The sequence below is a fragment of the Vulpes vulpes genome, chromosome 3 (genome assembly GCF_048418805.1).
Source record: "Vulpes vulpes isolate BD-2025 chromosome 3, VulVul3, whole genome shotgun sequence".
Classification (NCBI taxonomy): Eukaryota; Metazoa; Chordata; class Mammalia; order Carnivora; family Canidae; genus Vulpes; species Vulpes vulpes.
In genome coordinates, this window is record NC_132782.1 from 33,467,203 (window position 1) to 33,486,081 (window position 18,879).

The 18,879-nt window shown below is 53.8% G+C and overlaps 1 protein-coding gene and 1 long non-coding RNA gene across 18 annotated transcripts in view; one reads left to right on the forward strand and one right to left on the reverse strand.

Moving 5' to 3' along the window:
- Positions 1 to 7,301: 7,301 nt before the first annotated feature.
- LOC112910475 (uncharacterized) lies at positions 7,302 to 13,028 on the reverse strand. 3 transcript variants are annotated; one of them, XR_003233248.2, is made up of 3 exons: positions 12,170 to 13,028; positions 10,910 to 11,009; positions 7,302 to 10,133 (listed from the first exon to the last, which is right to left on the reverse strand). It is a non-coding gene; the product is annotated as an uncharacterized lncRNA (long non-coding RNA). The 3 variants fall into 3 exon arrangements; XR_012000362.1 differs by having other exon boundaries at positions 10,782 to 11,009; XR_012000363.1 differs by lacking the exon at positions 10,910 to 11,009.
- Positions 13,029 to 14,069: 1,041 nt separating this feature from the next.
- TBL1XR1 (TBL1X/Y related 1) overlaps positions 14,070 to 18,879 on the forward strand; it is a 166,829-nt gene continuing 162,019 nt past the window's right edge. For 4 of the 15 annotated variants that reach the window (XM_072752162.1, XM_072752165.1, XM_072752174.1 and 1 more), the window contains exon 1: positions 14,833 to 14,928. The gene's annotated coding sequence lies outside the window, so the exon portion shown is untranslated. Of the gene's footprint in view, positions 14,263 to 14,832; positions 14,929 to 18,879 lie in introns of those variants that run through there. The other 11 variants (XM_072752156.1, XM_072752166.1, XM_072752160.1 and 8 more) reach the window with 9 other exon arrangements.

Here is an 18,879-nt window from a genome sequence, read left to right on the forward strand (position 1 = left end):
ATCCAGCTGATGGAGAGGGTACGCGTCAGGGCCCACATGTACCCCCGTGCCTGGATCCTGGGCTGGGAGGCACAGACCTAGGCCGGGGGATGGAGCATGGCGCCTGGCTTCCCTCCTGGGACTTGGAGTGACCTGCCCCCAGATGATGTTCGGATGATGTTTGTACCACTGGTTCAAGACACATTTCCTGCGCCCCGATTATTTGGAGGAGAGAGGAGCCTGCACCTGGCTAGAGCTTGTTTCCAGGTGGCTGAGACCAGGGGGCATTGGGCATGCGAGGTCGTGGGGCAGGGGGGGGGGGTATTGGTCGATGATAACGGTAACGAGTCACCCAGGAGACCCCGGGTCAGCTCAGGTGACACGTGTCCTGGTCCCGCAGGCCTTAGCCAGTCTTTCTTGGGGGCCCCGCAAACAGAGAAAGAAGGTAGTTGACTGGAGAACAGTGGAGAGCAGTGGAGTTAAGAACCTGAGATAACACAAGGAGTCCACGAGGTATCTATCAGGAGCCTAGGGAGGAAGTGTGGGCAGGAGGGAATGAGTCATAACAGTGTGTTACGAGCCTTCCAAGGATCGTCAACCCCTTGGAATAGAACAAAGGCTGCACACGCTCGTTCCATCCCCTGTTTCTTACCAGCTCCCACAAGTCACTTTCTACAGCTCTGTGGGAACCTGACGTTATTGTCTTCAGATCATAAATGACTTACTTGACGAATGCCGAAATCACAGGACTGTGGGTAAAGAAAATAATCTCCACATATAAGAAAAGGATTCCTAATCCATTCCCCAAAGTCCTCTGTCTTCCCTTGCCTGTGCACGCCTGTGTGCATGTGTGGACGGGGATGCCTGTTCCAGATATCAGCATCATCCTCAAAGCGCACGTTTCGAGGCATTTTCAGGTCAGAAACTTGAGTTAAAACCCAAAGCCGGCCGAAGCCCTAAATACCAGGCCTGCTTTTCTTGGCATTTTCCAGGGTCTCTGGCACACATCCATGAAAAATAATGAAATACCACTTGTTAGATTTTTGGGTGATGGTTGGGTCTTTTATTCACTTCTGCTTACATGTTACTAGGTCCCTGTTTTATATCAAATCAAGCTGGGCGGCTCATTTAAGGTGTTTACTAGATGCGAGGCCGATCCATCTGTGATCATACTGGCATTTCCATAATGGACTACTGGCTCAAATATTTCCTCTATAAACCAGGCAGATGTATGTATTCAAAGCTGAGACTATGCCCTTTAGACAACAACGTTTTCCCACATTCTGACTTAGGCCTAAGGAATTGCTAGGGTGTGAGCATGGGTATTACTTATTAACGAAGATTCTAACCTCACATTTTAATAAGATTAGAGAAAAAAGAATCCTTTTTCCATACTTAGGATGTGTTTTATAATCTTTTTTAAGCACTTGTCCATGTTCCCACTCTGTAGTACCTAGTAGGGGAACTTGTGCCCCTATTGGCCAGTTGGGTGAGACATGGGGTAAGTTAGAAGAGCGTGCCCTAAATGCTCTGCCCACAGCTCAAAGGTCTTTACGTTTTCCTTTATCTTCCCATTCTATACTGTTTGCTATGCTATAAAAATGCCCCCCCCCACAATACCCCACAAATAACTGGACCATTCAGCACACTATACCAGATTTAACCAGGTTTGCTTTCTGTGTTTCTATTACTTTGATTGAGTACTTTGGCCTCATGCCTGTGCAGTAGTCAACGTGTGTGTGTGTGTGTGTGTGTGTGTGTGTGTGTCAATTCTGTATGCCGTGAACCTACAGATAGCGTGCCAAAAGCCTCCAAGTGAGGCACGAACCTACAGCTCCAGATGTGGGTAACTGGCGCTCGCCTGGAACGCTGACTCTGTGCTTTGTGCATGTAATACATAAAACAAACTGATACATAAAACAAGCGTAATCTCTGCCATCGAGAAACTCCTGGTCCGGTGGCTGAGACAGACTGTAAATCAAATAATCAGACAGATGCGTGCAAAGCGGCCCCCGTAGAAGCACTGGAAAGGAGCAGAAACCTGTTGTACAGAGACCATTGGAGTAATCAGGAGATTTGGTCTTGTCCGGGGGTCAGGAAGATTTTCCCAAGAGAGTAATGCTTGAGCTGAGACCTGGAGGAGACGTAAAAGCACCCGGCTCACCAAGGAGCGGAGACGGGGCGTGGGAGGAGGGGGCAGGCGCCCCAGATCTGTGGTGGGAAGGAGCAGAGCCCCGATGAGAACCGGAGGAAGCTCCACGTGGCTGCAACACGGAGCCCAGGCCGAGGAGGGGGCACGCCTGCGGGCTTCAGAGGTTTGGGCGTTCAAGGTTCACAAGCCGCCCTGTGCAAACACACCAGAGGGAAGCAGAGAGGAAGCAGGGAGTTTATTGTGGAGGAGAGATCCTGCTCTTGGTGTCTCTGTGTATATTTAACCAGCGCAGGGGATTTAAGGAGATCTCGAAGAGAAGATTCCTCCAAAGCTTCCAAGTGTTAATTCCCCTGGCCGCTCCAAGTAGATCACTGTTTATCAGCTTAAAGCTCCAAGGATCAAGTCCCTAGAATTCATTGTGGGCAGTTCTCCCAATACGGTTTCCTGGTTGATCCCTGGTCCAGGTGGTGGCACGCCGCGGTGCACACAGGAAGCCGCGTCCGGGGGCTCCCACTGGGCCGCCCCGGGGGGGGGGGGGGGGGGGGTCGCGCAGCAAGTTCAGCGGGGGCTCCAGCAGCTCCCTGAGCAGGGCTTCGTGGAACAGGGGAAACTGCGGCCGAGATTCTCCTGCCGGGCCATGGCCCCTTGTAGGCCTCTGATCCGCGGTCACGGGAGACTCACCTACCGGGCATTCCTTTCGGTTCCGCCTCTCGCCTTTTTTGCTCCCTGACTTCGCGTTGCTATTGGCCAGAGCGGTAATCCTGGTGGGCGCCGCTGCAGGTGGTCTCCCCCGACGGCCCCCATGTCCCGCATCGGAAAGTTGTAGTAATTCTCTGGAAACTGTGGCTTCCTACTCAATTCCTAGGTGAGAAACAAAGTGTTTGGTCAGTACCCTGGCCTCCCCACCTCCCTGCCTCTACACCAAGGCCTCCTTGTTATTTAAGAACAGCTCTAGCGGGCTGCGGGGCAGGCTCCAGGTGAGGAGAAAGCACTGTTTTGTGTCCGCTAGTTTGGGGCTGAGTGGGACAGTGAGCTCTCTCTCGAACAACAAAACCCATGAAGTCGCTTCTTCTTATGGCTGAACTTCCTTATTGTATAGCTAGGCTCGCTCAGGGAGACGTTATGACTGACAGCCACGTGTCCTAGGAAGCACAACCCCTCGGGATGCCTGGCTGGCTCAGTCCGTGGAGCATGCGACTCGCTCTCGGGGTTGTGAGTTCGAGCCCCACCTTAAGTACAGGGATTACTTAAAACACAAAAACAAAAACACAAAGTTTCTTCCTGCCGTGAGCAGGCTCTTCCCAAAGGCATTGGGATATTCCATTTTGGGGTGGGAAAGGTCACGACCCCAACTCTCCCCGAGACAGAGTAACGCCGAGATTCATTGCTCTGCAATATTGTCCTGGGCGCAAGTTCCCGAATGGAATGTGGCGTGAAACAGAATTCTTGCAGAGTTGCTCATGTGTGCAGCTGTGCGTGGCATGAAAATCCCCGGAGCAAACCTCCAGGCTGCCAAAAAGAGCAGGGCCCAAGCTCCTGGGGAGAGCACACTCGTGGGCCACTCGAGCTCCGGGAGGCAGGGAGGTGGCCAGGCTCCCACTCCCCTCTCCGTCCCCTCCCCGCACCCCTGCTGCCCGTTGGGGAGGCTGGGGTCCCCCCCAGCTCCCCATCTCCCCTCCCCGTCCCCCACTTCCCGAGGTGCCCCCCAGCTCAGAGTGGAGGAGCCTCTCTGGGGGTGCAGGTGTCTGCCCCCCACGGAGGGTCTCCGGCCTCTGGTTCTTGGGTCCGCGTTGGGTCGGGGCCTGCTGCCGCCGCGGAGCCAAGTGAGCAGCAGGACGCTGTGCCGCTCGGCCGAGGCCAGCTCTGTGCCGGCCCGGGGACCGCACACTCTCTGCCAGAGCGCAGGGGGGCCCAGCCAGGCCCCCAGGACCTCGGGCCCCGGGGTGGTGGCTGGGCAACCTCAGGCTGCCGCCAACTCAACCCGCCACCCGCTTCCTCACCTGTGGACAAGGGATACCTGGGTCCGCGCCCGTGCGACGGCGACTGGGACGGAGCGAGCCCGTGAGTCAAGGTGAGCCCGTCTCCGCTGGGCAGCCTGCAGGGAAGCGGTGCTCTGGGGCCCAGGCCTCCAGCCCTCAGGCCATTGCTGTCACCTTAGTGGGGCCGACCCCAGCGCCGAGGCCCCACTGCCAAACAGGAGAAACTGTTTGAGGGGCGTCCCCTCTCCCCCGCTCTGTATACCTGTGTGACATGGGACAATGCTGACAAAACACCCTGGTCTTGTATGGCTCTTGTGACCTGTCGCCATCATGGTTTAAGCAGAGACAGGCCCTGTGACATGGCCCTGTGACATGGCTGGCACCTGGTAGGCGCTCCCAAATGTTGAGGAGCTGGGGCGGGGCCGAGGGCTGAGGGGTGAGGGGTGCCGGTGCCAGTTAAAAGAATGACCCGGCTGGGCACGCAGGGCTGGTTGGCAAGGACCAAGTACCCACTCCGCAGCGGTGCTGTTAACGTGGCCCTTAGGTTATCAACGAAGATGCCGGGGGATCCCTGGGTGGCTCGGCGGTTTGGTGCCCGCCTTTGGCCCAGGGCATGACCCTGGAGACCTGGGATGGAGCCTGCTTCTCCCTCTGCCTGTGTCTCTGCCTCTATGTCTATCATGAATGAATAAATAAATAAATAATTCTTTAAAAAAAACAAATAAACAACCGAAGATGCCAAGTTTCTGAGCGGGTTGGAGTCTTGTCTACATCACACAGTCGTGTGGGTAGAACTGCATCTAGAACCAGGTTCCCCCGGCTTCCAAACTAGCCCTGTGGCTGTGACACTGTCACTAGGTATGTATAAAATCAAATTTGTTGTATTCGATTCCAATGACAACCTGGTTACTGGGCTGTACCGTCCTCCCAGTTTGTTGCCCAAAGAAGACTGCATTAGAAGGTTGTAGGAGAGGGGCAGCCCCAGTGGCACAGCGGTTTAGCGTTGAGTGCCACCTGCGGCCTGGGGCGTGATCCTGGAGACCCGGGATCGAGTCCCATGTTGGGCTCCCTGCATGGAGCCTGCTTCTCCCTCTGCCTGTGTCTCTGCCTCCCTCCCTCTCTCTCCCTCTCTCTCTCTCTCTCTCTGGCTCTCATGAATGAATAAATAAAATCTTTAAAAAAAAAAAAAAGAAGGTTGTAGGAGTGCGAGGGAGCTCCCGTGCCCCAGGGGAGGGCTCCCCGCAGGCAGGCCTTTGCCTCCAAAGAACAGGTGACTTACAAGATCGTTGGAAGGAAGTGAGAACCAGGTGCTCAGTGACTTCCCCCCTCTTGGTGAGGACTTGCCCCAGGACAGTGTCTCCTAGCCCCCAGGCTGAGCAGTGTCCCGTCCCCTGTATGGGAAGGGCTGTAACTGCTCAGTTCTGCATGTGGCTGCGGAGGAGAAGTTTGGGGGAAGAGAAATATTAGGAAGCCCATTTGGTTGCGTATCTGAGTTTTGACCTCCCAAAAGTTAAAAAAAAAAATCGAAAAATAAAAACATTCTATAAAATCTGAACACAATTTACCAGTGTTCCACAGAATGCTAGTCTTGCCAAGTTTTAAGAGGCATGTCTTCAAAAAAGAGCTCCTCTAGGGGGTGGCTCAGTCTGTTAAGAGTCGGACTCTGGATCCCATCTCAGGTCTTGATCTCAGAGTCCTGGGTTCAAGCCCCGTCCTGGGCTCCATGCTGGGCGTGGAGCCTATTTAAAAAAGAAAGAAAAAAAAAAAAAAAGAAAAGGAGATTCATTGGGTTTATAAGATTTTCATATTGCAAGTTTTCTCAGCCTTTATGATGCTAATGAACACTGCACATTTCTAGAAGATGGACCTAACATGTGAGATTTCCCAAACTTCCTTAATATTGGAAGCTTTTACTCCCCAAAGCAAAGGCTATGTACTCATGATGAGTGGAACGTGGTTTGAGAAATCTTGACATAAGGTTATGATAGTATCTGTTTTTAAAAAAGAAAAAAAAAAAGCTGTACCTCTCGAGGAGCATTTGGGGCATCCTTCCCATAAAGCAAAGTCTGCTCACTTTCTAACAGCTATGATAAGGCCGCGTGTGTGTGTGGTCGGAACAGCAGAGTTAGTCACAAATGTGAGCGTGGGCAAAGTTAATTTCTATAAGAATTGTAGTCCCACCAGAAAAAAAAAAAAAAAAAAGAAAACAATTCAGAATAAAATGAAGTAGGTGAATTGTCTGTTTCCAGCTCCAGCTACGTGCTTCGGCAATCTCCCTTAGGGGTGCAGATCCTAATTGGAAGACGCAGGTGCCACCAGAGTCTATGGACGTGGGCTATGGCGAGGCTGCCCATTTGAAAGCAAGAACTTGGAGTTCCCACTGGCTGTCATTACGGAGGGGTCAGCACGTCCCATCAGCTGTGACAACCACTGCCCTGGGGTCTGCATCTCCAGCCCCCACCTCACAGGACAGTCAGCCACTCAGCCCACGGGAGAGGCGTCCCAAGGCACCTGGGCCAGGGGACTGTTTACTAGGTGTGTGTTTCTTTTAGCTGCAGGAGGGCATCAGGTAAGAGATAAAGTGAAGTCATAATACCATTATTTTTATTTTTAAAGATTTATTCATTTTAGAGAAAGAGAAAGGGAGGGCGTGTGCATAAGCCGGAGCAGGGGAAGGGCAGGGAGAGAATCTCATGCAGACTCTTCTCCACCGCCCCCCCCCACCCGCTCCCTGCTGACCGTGGAGCTCCATCCCCGACCCTGAAATCATGACCTGAGCCAAAATCAAGAGTCGATGCTTAACCCACTGAGCCACGGGCACCCCGCTGTTATTTTTATTTTATGTTTGGAAATGATTTCTGCATATTTGTACTTGATATCTTACACATTTGCAATATTTAAGATAATTTGACATTTTAGAATGCCCCAACAGGTTATTCTTGCGATGCCGATTCAAAACATCGACATGGGTCTGTAATTGACTTAGGTTTGTGATTTCAAGTGAAAAGATGTGAGGGTTTTATTAAATCTGTGAGCAGTTCTGCAATGTTGGAGAGAACTTAAGATTCATCATATTTTATAATTGGTTTATCATATTTATAAGCATTACTTAACTGCTTGTGATTCTTTTGTTTGTTGAGCACTGTAGTATCTTAAAAAGAAAAGTGAATACATTAAGCGTACAAACGCAGTTTAATAATTCAAGGGAATTTAATTAACTAAATTGTAAACGTTTCCTTAGAAGGAGAGTTAGATATACAACTTGAAATCCCAAGCTTTTAAAGGAAAAGTAGGTTTTCAGATTTGTAATACATGAATTTGAATTACTGTATATTGTCTTCTTTGCCCACAAAAATGGGTCTTCAAGAGCATTCCAGAGCCAAACTGCCCTGGGGTGGCTGGGGCGGTGGTGAGGAGAGGCAGGAAGTGAACAGGACAATAATCTTCCGTGGGACATCGGCAGATACACTAACAGTATCAAAGAGTGGAATCCAGTGGATTGATTACAACCACGGCTGCATCCACTGAGCAGTTTTTGAGATGCTGATCTAGGAGATGGTGGGTCCTATAAACGTGATAAGACATGGTTCCTCCCCTCGAGCAGTTTCTCTTTTCTTCCCACTTGGCATTTCTTTGTTCTCCTCACTCGCTGAAGGGCTTTTCAGGGAACACTTGCACTTTCTGGCCCTAACTGCTTAATTTCACTCCGCGGAACAACAGAGGCTGCAATCAGATAGCCTTGGGTTCAAATCCTTATTTTGCCATCTGCAGCGTGATGTCAGATTAGCTCTTGGGTCTCGATACTTGGATTTCCTCCTGTATCAAACTGAGATAATATTATTTACTGTTTCGGGCTGTTGAGAAAGTTGGAGACAGCAGCAAACATGCAAGCGCTTGGCAACGGGGTTCAGTAAGTGATAGCAATTGACATCACCCCCAGTGTCGTCAGCATCCTTGCACAGATGGAATGTCGCTTTACATCCACCCAGGAGCAAGTGTTTAGGCTTCTGGCCCCATTCAGAGCAGAGGGGTGTTGGTAATAAGAGAAAACATTTGAGGCAGGAGCCAATCCAAGGTGATAGAGAACTTTCCTTTGCCGATAGTCACTTGTGTCTTGACCTGTGATTTCAAATGTCCTTACTGACAAGTCCCACAATCATATTTCCAGATCTGATACCTCTTCTGAACCCCAGATTTCTGTATCTAGCTGCCTATTCAACGTTTTCACAGGGGTGTCTTGATGTGTCTGATGACCACATCAAACTCCGAAAGAAATCCCTTGATTCTTCTCCTAAGCTTTGTCTTCTCCGTGCCTTTTCCATCTCAGCAGATGACAACTCCGTGATTCCACTTGTGTGGTGCGGAATCTTGGAATCACCCGTGACTCTTCTGTTCTCTAACACGTCACAAAATATATCTGGATTCTCTTGTTTAAAACGTACACAGACTTTACTTAGTTTCTTTCCCTCTGCTCCTGGCACCGTCGCTCGTGTTACCACCCCACACTGGGGTCCTGCACGGGCCCCTAACCAGGTGTCCCCTCTCCCCTGGTGCGTGTTGCAGTTGATCTTCCGCATGGTAAAGCAGTCTTTTTAAAACAGAAGTTGGATCGGGTCTGTTTTCTGCTCAAAACCTTGCAGTGGCTTTCTAATCTCATGAGAAGCAAGGCCTTCATATCAGGCCCCTGGTTCCATTTCCTGCTACTAAATGGCTAACGCTTGCCAACCTCCTACCCTGCTCCCCGGCTTCATTACTTTTTCTGATCACCTGTCACCCTAACTGAGCAGCCTTCTAGGGGCCCCTGGGGGGCTCAGCGGTTGAGCGTCTGCCCTCGGCCCAGGGCATGACCCCGGGGACCCCGGATGGAGTCCTAGGTCGGGCTCCCCGCAGGGAGCCTGCTTCTCCCTCTGCCTGTGTCTCTGCCTCTCTCTGTGTGTCTCTCATGAATAAATAAAATCTTAAAAAACAAAAATACAAAACTGAGCAGCCCTTTCTAAAAGCCCTCCCCAAGATGACACACAGGCCCGAGCCTCTCCCCGCCGTATTTTACCTTGGCCCCGTAAGGGTCATGTACCTGACGTGCTGGCAGCGGGGCAGCCGGGCGTGCTTCGGCGCCCGCCTCTGGCTGATGGGCAGGAGTGGAAGCGGCGAGTGCGATTGCCCGGACAAGCCCTGCAAGGGAGGCAGGGCCCCTCTCCCCCCCTTCTTTTCTGGCCCAGTGCCTGGAATCTGATGTGAGGGCCGCAGCTGGGGAAGCATTCCTGGATTGCCAGGTAGAGATGTGTGTTGAGATAGTAGAGCTATGTGGCCCCTGATACCTTATCGGCTCTGGAATGCCTACCTTCGGAGGGAGGGCGGAGGGCGCCGAGGAGAAGAAACATTCGTCGTGCTTAAGCCATTTTTTATATGACCTTGGCTGGGGAAGTCAAAGTATAGCCTAAACTAGACAGGTTTTTGGGACCCGTCTGTCCTTCCACCCGTACTGGATGCAAGACTGGTGTGTAAATTCCACGAGGGTGGGAGCTGTGTCTGGTTCCTCGTAAATAGCTTCTGGAATAGCGTCTGGCACGCCGATGTTCAACACGTGTTCGCCGAATGCGTGAAAACGGCAGCGCCACCGACACCGCGCAGAGGCTCGCCGAGTGTTGCCCCGAGCGGGCACAAGGCCGGGCACTCAGGGAGCAAGCGACTGTACGGCGACGTGCTGTGTGTGTGGCGGGGCTTCCATTCTGGCTGAATCACAAAGGCAGGACACAACCTGCTATTTCCATTGTCTGAGAGGCATAAATACTTGTAAGATGGCTGGGTGTTGCTTTTGTAATTTAAACGAAGACTCCCAAGTAAAGTTCATTGTTGTAATGAAATCAGGTCACAGAGTCATGGAAAACTGTGACAAGGTTCACACTGATGAGGAAAGGTCACAAGTCGCATGCTAAGCACAGATGGAGAAAAGGGACGTGTGTGCTGAGATCTTGAGATGTGTGGCTGAGATGTGCATCGGTCCGGATGGCAAACGCTGATAGCTGGAAGAACCACAGACAAAGAATTGCACAAATTGAGTCAAAATGAAACAGAAACATATCACAGGGTATCAGCAAGACGCTTGGGGGTAAATGCTGCAGACAGAAAGCCACCGAGTTCCTCGGTAAGTTAAGATTATAAAGAGCTATAGTTGCCAGGATAATATTTTTGGTATCAAATATCTTTCGCCTGCTTTAAGTTTGTTTTGAACACTTTAATTACAGAGATCAACTAATGTACACAACTTAATATGTGGTGGTTTTAAAAAACATATATAGTAATGAGACCCTGTGGGCTTGGGATGAAACCACCTCCATTTAAAAGCGTTCTATTTCCTGAGTAAGGTAAGTTGCGAAGGTTAGGCTACCCTGCCTACCGTGCCCCCTCGGGTGTGACATTACTGAAATAAATTAAGTCAAGATTTGCTTAGTCATTTTATCATATATATGTAACTTCTGGTAACAGTTACTGCTATGAGGTTTCTCATTGTTGAGTAATTAGCTAGAGTTCAAGGGAACTTTCTTAATAATGTGACTCTTTGCTTTAAAATTTCTTAGCGGTAATTTCTCCTTTCTAGAAACATATTAACGTTTTACATTCAAAGCGCAAGGAGAGATTTAAGATGAGGGCAAAGCACTGGAAATTAGTACTTCTTTGTTTTCGCCTTGCTCTCGTGCGTAGTTCTTGCTTGAATTCTGGTGAGACGGTTGACCATGTGTAGCAGGTATGTTGGAAGGATTGGGGGGTGTGGGGACATGTGACCTTTCATGGCGCTCACTTATCTGAACGTTTCATGTTGAGGCCACCCGGTCATTTCCGATAGGCTCCAGGATGTAATCCAACGTGATCCAAGTATGGTCTCCTACTGGACTCTTTCCCTGGGAGAATCAAGGTTTTTCCCATTTTAGCCTACCCCCCCCCCTTTTTTTTTGGATCCAAAAGTACTTCAGGTAAAGCCTGGTTGGCGGGCAGCAGAGGTGTACTTGACCGGCGGGACCAGTTGGCCGCACAGGTCCCACGTTTGGTGATTTTTGTTATGATATTTACATGAAGTCATTTGTGGACCGGGATACCTTGTAAACTACAAAGATGTAAACAAACATGTGGATTATTATTAGCGTGATAATAACTTCATTAGGAAAGGAGGCGGCTTGGTGGAGGGAGTGAGAACCTCAGGGTGGGGGGTGGGTGCCGGCGGCCTGGAGGTTAGAGAGTGTGACTCTTAATCTTGGCCTTGTGAGTACAAGCCCTGCGTTGGGTGTAGTGATTATTAAAACACGAAGATGACAGAAAACAAAGAATTTCGGGCTGGAAGACGTGGGTCCTACCACCCCAAGGAAGGACGGTGGGCCCTCCCCAGCGGGAGGAAGGCGGAGGAGGTCATTTTGAGGGAGGCTTCAGGGGTGGAGATGCTGGTGGTAGTGGGGAGGTTCCATGCCCCTGTGGGAGGTGGACTCTCCTGTAGCTGCTGCCTAGGGAGACCCACGCTCCGGGGCACTAAGTGAAGCTTCAAGAACCAGCCAGGACCGTACGTTTGCTTCACTGGTCCCTCACTGTACTGGCTTTACCTATTCGAGAGAGGGTTATGTTTAGTGAGGTACATGTGTCATTAATCAAAGCTTAAAAATATTTTAAAAAAAAGATACTACTATACTCATCACTTCTGAAACCGAGTCCTTGCCAAGGTGCTGGGTCTGCAGTAAATAAGCCTCCTCTTAGACTCTTACTGAAATGCAAACCTTGCTTTCTTTGTGCCGTTTCCCTGTGTACTCAACCCAGTGTTTTGGAAACCTTCAGCTATCTAAATTCCCATCAGGTGACATTGTTTAATCTAACATTCTCTCTTTCATATACGAAAACAGCTCTAAGGACAAACCATGGGGATGCTTTGAACTCACTTTCTGGTGGTTGGGAGTTTCCAATCTCACTCCCTTTCCTCTGTGCACCCCCCACCCCCAGGAAAAGCCTCAGGCTGCCCTTCCCCAGCCCAGCCCCCATCCGACCCCAAGCTGGGGCTGCAGGGGAAAGAACCTTTGACCTTGGCCAAAAGAAGTCAACAGCCAGCCTGCTAGGCCGCCCCGGAGTCCACGAGGGTAAAAGTTACTTGGGATGAACTTTTCAATCCTTCGGTGCGAATGAAAATTCAGGTTTTTGATACTGAGAGGGAAGAGGCCGTGCTTTAACGTCGAGAATCCACGTATTTCAAATACTGTTTTGAAGGCATGACGACAGAAGCCCTCGCCTAAAAAGGCTGCAAAAGATATTTTACCTTGAAAACAGCAATAACAGAAACAAAACGGAGCAACAAAAAGGTCTCTTTGAGGTCAAATCTTAAAATCTTAAAAGGGTCCTAGGCTGATGCAAAGGCCTAAGACCCCCGAGCCCCGCTTGCTGAGGGCCTGACACTGGCCCGTAGGCCCGTAGGCCTTGTGAAGCGCTGCTCCCCTTGCCCTGCCGCCCCGGGACAGGACGGGTCCTCTGGGGCGAGCCCGGGGCGCGCTCCTCCGGCAGGGCCGCGGGGGCACAGCGCCCTACACACTCGGGGACATGGTTTTATTTCGGTGACAGGAGAACCGAACAGACCCACCGGACGATGAACCCCAGCACGTCGGCTCCCAGGACACCTGGGCACGAACCCTGCAGGCCCCGCCGGGTGCTTAGGGAGCAAGGCCCGGCCCGCGCGTGCGCCCCACACCCCGCGGCCCGGCTCCCCGGGTGACCAGCGCTGCTCCGCCGCCCTGCAGGTGCGCCCTGGGGCCCGCACCTCCGCCCGCATCCCGGCCCGAGCCCCGCAGCCAGGGCGCCACGGGCCTGCCCACCTAACGAGCCTGCGTCTCCCCGCGGGCCACGCACCGCCGCACCCCCGCCCCGCAGCTGGCCGTGCAGCCTGAGGCCCGCACCCCGCGCATCCCCCCGCCTGCACCCCATTGGCCCCGCACCCTCCTGCGCACCCCCGACCGCACCTGTCGGTCCCGCACCCCTTGGCCCCGCAGCGGGTCACGGACCCCCGCCCCCTCGGTCCCGCACCCCGACCCGCACCCCACTGGCCCCGCAGGCGGCCGTGCACCCCCCACCCCGCACCTTTGCCCCGCACCCATTGGCCCCACAACCAGCCTGTATCCTCCCTCCCCCTCCGCTCCGCACCCTCCCCCTGCTGTCCCCCGCCCCGCACCCCTGCACCCCCTCCCGCCCCGCACCCATTGGCCCCGCAACTGGCCTGTAACCCGTCCAGTCCCGCTTCGCACCCATTGGCCCTGCAGCCGGCCCACCCCCCGCCCGCCCGCGTCAGCTCCATAACCGGCCTGCACCCCCTCCCCCTCCGCCCTACACCCCCCCCCATCCCCCGTCCTGCACCCGCCCCGCACCCATCGGCCCCGCAGCCGGCCCGCACCCGCACCCCCTCCCGCCCCGCACCCATCGGCCCGCAGCGGGCCGCGGCGGCGGGGGCGGGCCGGGCCGGCGGAGCCTCGCGGCGCCTGCGGGTCTTTATTCGTGCAGGACTCGGCGACGCGGCCCCAGCCCCCAGCCCCGGCCCCGGCCCCAGCCCCAGCCCCAGCCCCAGCCCCCAGCGTCGGCGGAGGGGCGGGCGGGGCGGGCGAGCGCGGCGCGGCGCGGCGGGCCGCCCCCTCCCCCGTCGCCCTCCCCTCCCCCGTCCGCGGCGCCCCTCCCCCTCCCTCCCGGCCCCGCCGGCCCCTCCCCCGCGCGCCCGCCCGGCGCAGGCCGCTCGGGTTTGTTTTGCTGCGCGGCCGCCGCCGCCGGGGCCTCGCGAGCTCATTTGTGCCTGGCTGGTCCCCGCCCGCTCCGCGGGGCCGAGCGCCGGGCCGTCGGCTGCTCCGAGCCGTTGGGCTCTCTCCCTCGGTGACGGCGCCCACCCTCCGCCCGGCTCCCGCGCCCCCGCCCGCGCCCCGCGCCCCGCCCCTCCCCCGCGGCGGGAGCCCCCGCCCCGCCCCCGCCCCGGCCCCGCGCCCGCGCCCCCGCCCGCCCGCCCGCCCGCGCCCGCCGGGGCTCGCAGCGCCGCGCACCCCGAGGGGTTATTTTGGGGGCGGCTGGCGGCGGCGGCGGCGGCAGGAGGGGACTTTCCGTGCGCCTCGTTCCCGGGAGGGGGAGCGGCGTCGGAGGCCGGCGTCCCAGGTAAGCGCGGGGGCGGGCGGGGGCGGGGGGCGCGGGCGGGGGAGGGGCGGGGAGCGGAGGGGAGCGGAGGGGGCGGGGAGGGGCGGGGAGGGGCGCGCGCGGCCCGGGAGCCCCCTCCCCCCGCCGGCCGGAGCGACCCCGGGGCGCGCGCCCCGCCCCGCCCCCGCCCCGCCGGCCTGGGGGTCCGCGGCCGCCCCGCGCCCCTCCCCCGCGCACGGACCCCCCGTCCTGCGCGTGTGTGTGCGCGTGTGAGTGTGTGCGGGGCCGGGGCCGGGGCCGGGGCCGGGGCGGGCGGGGGAGGCCTCCGGGGAGGCTGTGCGGCGGCGCCGGCTGCGGGAGCCATCATGGGGCCGACTCCCGGGAGCCTATTTTTAGCCGAGGAGGGAGCTCTTGGGTGCACGTCCCTCGGTTCGCAGGGGAGATGTGCCGGCGGCCCCGGGCGCGGCGGCGCGGGGGAGGGGCGGGGGGCGGGGGGCGGGGGAGGGGCGGGAGGCGCGCCCGGGGCGCGGGGGGCGGGGGGGCGGCGCGGGGGGCGGGGGCGGGGGCGGGGGCGGGCGCGGGGCCGCGTGCGTGCAGCGGGCGCCGCGGCGGGCGCGAGGAGGCCGGGCCGGGCCGGGCCGGGAAGTTGGCTGCGAGCGCGGCCCCGGCGAAGTTGCGGCGGCCGCGGTGAGTGTCGCGGCGGGTCCCCGTCCCGGCGGCGGCGGCTGCTCGGGACGCGCCGGGGAACTTGCTGCTCGCGGCCCGCGCGTCTCCCTCTTTCCCTCCTTTCCGGAGCCCCGCGCACTTCTTAACTGCAGCGGAGTTAGCAGACCCCGCGGCGGCTGGGGGGCCCGTGCGTGCGTGCCCAGGTCCCGCCCGGGCCGAGGCCTGACCCCGCAGCGGCCGCGGAGGCTCGCGCCTGGTCGTGCTGCGGGCAGGGGCGCCGCACGGGGGACTTGGGGTGCGCGTGGGGAGCTCGCGGCCCTGCGGAGTGCCGGGGCTCATCTGGGCCGGGCTCCCTGCTCATGCGCTCGCAAAACACCATTTGGTGGTTGTGAGCGGACCAAGGTTGGAACCGACCTAAGAACGAGGTTATTTTCCCCCACCCCAATGCCTGGAGTTTGCTTGATGCTTAAAACCTTGCGCTGCGCAGGCACCAAGGTGAGCAGTGGTCCGGGACCTCATGTCATTCGCAGTCCACTGGGGGAAGTTCACCGCTGGCGCCCACCCCGAGCCCTGTGCTGCTCTCCACGAGCCTGTTAATAAAACGTGGTGGCTGAAAATGATGGGGTTATTTTTAGTCTGAATTGCCTGCCCCCTCCCCCCCATGTAATTAAGTAATCATTTTTCTCCTCCTTTTTTTTTTTTTTTTCCCTAAAGACTCCTTTATCAGATTGGATAATACAAGGCCCTGGTGGTGTTTTCCTCTTCCTACTAAAGCAAATTATAAAAAACATCCTGGTTAACACACTGAAGGTACAGCAAGTGACTTTTTGGCTCCCCCAGTGTGGTTCATTTTCATTTTCTGCTAAATAAGACCTGTGCTACCCTGGCGTGTTTTAGTGAATCCTTATTTCCTGGGACTCTGTGTTCTCACCATTTTAATAAGTTTATAGTCTAGGGAAATAGGGCAGCTTTGTCTCCATGAAACCTGTGTGTGTTGGGTCGTATCATGGGAGTTGATGGCAGGCAGGCTTTGGAGATGATCACTGAGGGTTCCAGAAATAGTTATCGTCTACCTGTGGAAGAAGGGGTGGCTGAAACAAAATATGCCTCAGGGTGGTTAGGCATGTCATGTGTGTTTATACTTTTGCTCTGAATTTGTGCTTTCCTGCCTGTTTGGAATATGATTTTTTTTTCCCTCCCAGTTTTGCTGTAATGCATTGTGTGATGTATGTAATCACAACTTTTAAATCTACAAACAACGACTTTTTTTTTTTTTTTTTTTTTGCAATTTGAGTAGTTAGATTCAGACCGATAGGGCAAAATACTACACTGTATGGAGTACGAAGACCGTTTGTACGTGGAAAAAGTTTTTCTTACTGTTATGGAACTTAATTAATGGACTTGTTAATGGCTTGAAAATTGTTGCAAAGCTTCCAGTTTATAAGATGCTTTTCTTGTAGCCTGGTGTACCAACGTTGGTTATTAACACGGGAGACACACGTGGTAAATGATGTGGCCCCTCGTGGAGCTTGAGTTCTTGCACTGGTTGCCTCAAAGAAGTGATGAACATTTTAATGACTTTTTACGTGTGTCCAAGAATTTTTTTGTTGTTGTTGTTATTTGTACTCTCAGCATCCAGTGAAGGCTTGTCATGATTCCCTGGATACGTGCCTTCCAGGGGAATAAGAAGGAACTACTTCCTGGGAGCCTTTCAAGCTAATAAGCAGAAAGGGCAAAAGCTTGGTATAAATATAGGGGTTACTGATAAAGAGACATGTGGCTGATGGACCTTTGGAACAACAACCTGTTGAATACGTATCTGCTCGTACATGGCAGTGAGATAGTACAGCCTTGTCAGATGAGCAGCTGACACAGGCATTCTATTTGTACAAGTTATTCCAGCAGAATTACTACAAAGAATTTTTGACTTGACACATTTGGTTGAAGTTAGTAGAAGTAATTTGTTGGGTTTATTCAGTTCGTGTTTCTTATATAAAAGTTGAGAGGAACGTGATAGACAGTAAGTCAGGGGGCAGATGCCAGAAATACTGGCACCGTCCGGGACTGTATTTCTCTAGTACATGTGAGTTTGACTCCTTTCATAAATAACTTACAGTGCAAGTCACTGAAATGCAAAAAATAAAACCTGAAATAAGTAACCATGAGACATGGATACATCCCCACAGTATAGAAGGGGTTAGGACCCGGGGCTGTGTAGTAGAGAATGAGTGAGTGTAACTGGTCCATTTTGGAGGCCACCACGGTGACATCTCCTGTTTAAACACCAACAGAAACTTAAAAAAAAAAAAAAAAAAAAAAAAAGCTGTGAGAACTAATGCTGTAGAGGTTTACTGGCTACACCAGCTATGGGATTAGACTCCGGAAGAGTACAGTCAGGCACGGTGTCGGCAAGAGCTAGAGGAAGGGGCCTTGCTTGCTTATGCTCTGGAAAGGTGTGAGGCGCTTGCTGTGTCATCTATACCTCAGGCTAATCCTACGGAGTAGGGAGTGCTGGGAATCCAGCAGATTATGAAACAGAGGTGCAGAGTTGACCCACTTGTCCAAGCCACAGAACGGTCAAGTGAGGTGTGAGGGTTCAAACCTGGGGCTGTCTTGAACCCTGTTCTCTGCTCTTTCTAGATGACTGTAGCTGTGCCAGATTTTTCCTGCTGTTGTCAGTTTTGTCTGTCACTCAGCATCCTTGCAAAAAATTAGTGTTTATAATCAAGTTTATGATTCTGTAGTCGGGCATTTCTACTAACTGGGTCAAGTGATGGCGTGGATAAATGGAATTCGTAGGGCCCAAACAGTGTTGTGTTTCACTCTCGGGAACCATTTAATAAGGTGCAGTCTTTTTGCAAACTACTCTATTTCCTGTCTTAAGACAGCAGTGAGGTAGCCTCTCCAAGTACTGCCTGCAGAAAGAACAAAATTGGTTCTATGCCTACAACTAACCAGGAAAAGCAAATTAGGAGTATGCCTAACTACCTTCCCAAGTACGTATTCTGAAAACTTGCATGAGAACCTCGTCCTGTCTTTCCGCAGAGCGAGCGCGGTGGTGCGTCAGGGGTCCTGGGGCAGGCCCAGGCCCCATCCCTTACTGGCTCTGCAATGTTTGGGGAGAAACTCTGTTTCCCCTTCTGTGTCATGGGGACAGTGAGCTTCGCAAGGTGAAGAAGATTGAGAGAATTGCCCGAGGTGTTAGAGGATGGTACTTGGCATAGGAGCCGCCTGGGCGGGCTTGTGGGCTGAGGATGAGGAGGACGGTTGGGAGCTCAAGTTTGCTTCTTTGTGTTACATTTTATGTGTTTGTTACTTATTTCAGTGGGAACACGTCATAGGAAACACTTGGCAGTTTTATTTCCCCGAGCTAAATATCTGAAATAAACTTAGCTTAATGTGTTTAGCCCTGAAGTGGTGATTGAGGCTTACCCTGGAGAAACCGATTGGGTTTAACACTAAGTAGGACCCGTATCGAGTTCCATCGTGTAGGTGCAGTGCTGGGGCCTTTGCACGACTCTTAGGGCTGTTCTTTTGTCACTTGGGCTTGGACTTCTTAAATCTCACGCCATTTGAGGCATTTTCTGGCTCTTTTTAAATGAAGGGATTTTGTTTTTCAGGGCTGTACCCATCCGTACCTAGGATCTCCTGTTTAGGTTGGAGCAATGACTTTAAGTAGGTTATTGTTTTCTCCAGGCCTGACCCTTCATCTGTGTTCTTGTTCTAGATTTTCAGTTTTGTCAAGTCCGTTCTCTTTGGAAGTTCTGTTGCTCTGAAGTCTCTGTAACCCTTGTCTTGCTTTCACTTCCCATTTTTTACCATTTTTAATTCGGCAGTAATGTTAACTACTAATACGGCGTCTGTGTCGGGCCTACACAGCTGGTTTGACGAGGACTTTGAGAGTCCGAGCGGCTGATAACCCGGATATTAGGGGCCAGGAAACCAAGGCTCAGGTAGTGGGGGGTGTGCAGG